This window comes from Eptatretus burgeri, chromosome 25 (assembly GCF_056783735.1).
Source record: "Eptatretus burgeri isolate ZD-2024b chromosome 25, Ebu_testis_v1, whole genome shotgun sequence".
NCBI classification, from domain to species: Eukaryota; Metazoa; Chordata; class Myxini; order Myxiniformes; family Myxinidae; genus Eptatretus; species Eptatretus burgeri.
Genome location: NC_140985.1, coordinates 237,524 through 240,500, shown reverse-complemented (window position 1 = coordinate 240,500; position 2,977 = coordinate 237,524). Strand labels below are relative to the sequence as shown.

Below are 2,977 nucleotides of genomic sequence, written 5' to 3'. Positions count from 1 at the left end.
GAATCAACCACACCACGTGTTTTGTTGAAATCCCGAACATGTTCCCTTCATCCCCGTATTCCAATGTGGAGCGATGACCCCAATGGTGTTTATCTCATTCTTACAGGACACATGAACCACCATGAGACCCCATGTAGGACGAGTTTATCTCCCATCCCTTACTCGGCGGCCATATTGATTTTACTTCTCGATTTTACTTCAATTTTATTCAACCACAAACGACACGTGACCTCTTTGTCTCCTTTTATTGTTTTTCCACCAATTGTAATCAAATAGTGGGGCAGATAACCTCATATATGGAATGTATGGTGCATTTTATGACTAAAGCATGAAATTTTCAGCAGTGTTTGTATATACCATAAAGTTTATTTTCAGACGTGGAGCCACTTCAGATTTGACTTCTGAGCCCTATAAGAGGTCATTGACCTTGTACGATGAAAAATCTTCATTTTTGGCATTATCGCAGGAAAAACCTCAATATACACCACTTTTTTAAAAGCTATTTTACCTGTTGCTGCACATACCTCTTACTTAGACTCCACATATATCCTACAGGTTACATTTTAGATGCAAACAATGACCTCAGCCAGTGTTTATTTTGGCTGGATTAAACAAGTTTAACATGTATGCCTCTGTATCAATTATCTGAAGAATAGTGATGGACAGGGAGATAGTAATATAGTTCAGGCCATGTTTGTCCATGTTTGTCCTCTGTAGATGATCTCACAGTCTCCTGAACATGAGCACAGGGCAGTGCACATGAGGGCTGCCTTGTTGCACTTGCAGCGCCCCGTGCACCCCTGCTTGCACCCACAGTGTATCAGTTCGTAGCAGGATTGTGATGCTTCTGGAAGGGTGGTACAGAGTGTCTGCCATCCTGTTGCATCCTTTACCCATCCCCAATCAGAAGGGCTTGCGAGTTCAGGGTCAGGAACTAACGCCTGGTTCCAGATGTTGGCCTGGTAGGTGGCACGCATGATGTGTTGCCTCAGAGCAGCCTGTGTGGGTGGGATATTCTCCAGGGTCCTGGACTTCTGAGTGAAGAGCTCTTTCCTCGCTTCATTTCCCTCCATGGTGTCGCTGGTTCTGTCGTACATCAGCACCACGAAGCGCTCCACTAGTGACATGGACAGCTCGCTCACAGCACCTGGCACCCGTGAGAGCTCTTCAAAGGCCTCAGTCACTTCAGGGATAGCCGTCCACGTGTCCCAGGCAGTCTTCTTTCCCCTGCCGCCGAATGCAGAGACAGTGTCGCATCCTGTGATTGCATGGAAGACTGGGAGAGTGGCACAGGTTCTTGGATCCAGCTTGCCAACCACTTTGTGTACACCAATGTACCTGAAACTGACGCCAGCACCAAGAGCTATCCACATTTCTTCCGACTTTATCTTCAGGAATGCAGCCACAGCCAATACCACGACATCAGTGTCTACCGTGCGTATGGTCACTTTTGTGCTCCCTTTCTGCACAACATCTTCCATCCTGAAGCGTTGGCAAACTCCATTGTTGATGTCGGATGACACTTGCAGGAGGCGGTCATATGAGACACACATCTCGAGATGGAAGAGTGTGTCAATGAGCCCCCTCTTGCGTGTGACAGCATGGACTTTCAGTGCAATGTAGAGTGGAAGTGGAGTTTCACGGTCACGGCTGTGACGCAAGGTGCTTGATGACTTCACTGCTCGTGCATGTTTGACACTGTTGAAGACCAGCAGCTGTGACACTGTTAGGGCGGCAGTTGTGGTGGCTGTGTCCACCAGCTGTGTCTGGTGTTTGATGTTGGCCCCATCCTGAATCATGTTCACCAGAGCCAAGAGTGTTGGTGGAACCGCTGCTTTCTGACATTCGGGCTGGAATGATCCATCAAAGGCGAACTTGGTGTCGAACATCTCTTTGCGCAGCACCTGTGCTGCTCGCACCAAATGCATGGCATCACTGTCATGGGCACAGGCCTTCCTGAGAGCATCTCCAATGTCTTCTGCAAACGTCAGAAGTGTGTCTCTCCCTTGTGAATGTGCTCTTAGGTCAGGGAAGGCAGACACGAGTCAGATCTTCAATCTGGTGGTATGAATCCGAGTCTCCACTGTGGCACCCAGCTGTTCCAGTCGGACCTTGTACAGGTCACCCAGGTCTGCCAGCTTGAAAACAGGAGCACAATCGTCGCCACGCGTGTCCTCCATGAATGCCACCAACTCAGCAAAGGCGATGCCTTGCAGACGAGCATCATCCCCATGCTCATCCTTGGAGGCAGCTTGTCTGGCTCTGTTGTAGAGAGTGCGGAGGCAGTTGCGGTGATACTTGGCGTCGAGGGCAATCATGTCCCCTGGGGCAAGTTTGGCCAGCAGCTCCGTGTCCTCCAGCTCTAAGGCACACTTCCGAACATTCGTGTCTATCTGTTTGGTTGACGCTTCATGTCGGCCTTCAGAGCCAGCTGACTCATTGCAGAAGAAACACACAGGCTCTGTGAGCTTCACGTGGCTGTGAGCAGACCGTGTGTGAACAGTCGAACCACCACTTGAACTCCGCTGTACTAGTCGCTGAAGCTTTGTTTGGTTGTACTTTAACCGGCAGGTTTTATGCCACAGAGCACTGTGTGCAATCAGCGTGGCCTCTACGCCACCTCCATCGTCCAATCTGTCCAGATTCAGCTCAGTCGGCATGTGGCCAATGTCCTGAAACTGGAGGAGGTCCTTTGCCAATGACACATAACCGCTACCCACAGGTTTCTTGCTGGATTTGGCTGGACACTGCAAGGCTTCCCATGTTTCTGCTTGGCAAAGAATACAAAGCTTCCAGTTAGTTGGGCAAGGTGGCTTGGGTTGTTTGGATGTGCTGCAAGGTTGAGTTGGATCTATCAAGACATGGCGTTTTGACATGGTGACAGCGTCCTCCACTACCCTGTGAATATAGTTTCTTCAGGCTTGCCACCACCAGTTGTTAAACAGTTCTATAATCTAAGGATAGCTGTTAGCAGAAC

The 2,977-nt window shown here is 49.4% G+C and overlaps 1 protein-coding gene and 1 pseudogene across 10 annotated transcripts in view; one reads left to right on the top strand and one right to left on the bottom strand.

The window, feature by feature from the left end:
• The window catches only part of LOC147007774 (uncharacterized), a 241,636-nt gene that overhangs the window by 167,418 nt on the left and 71,241 nt on the right, over positions 1 to 2,977 (top strand). The window lies entirely within an intron of this gene.
• LOC147007776 (uncharacterized) lies at positions 472 to 2,808 on the bottom strand (annotated as a pseudogene).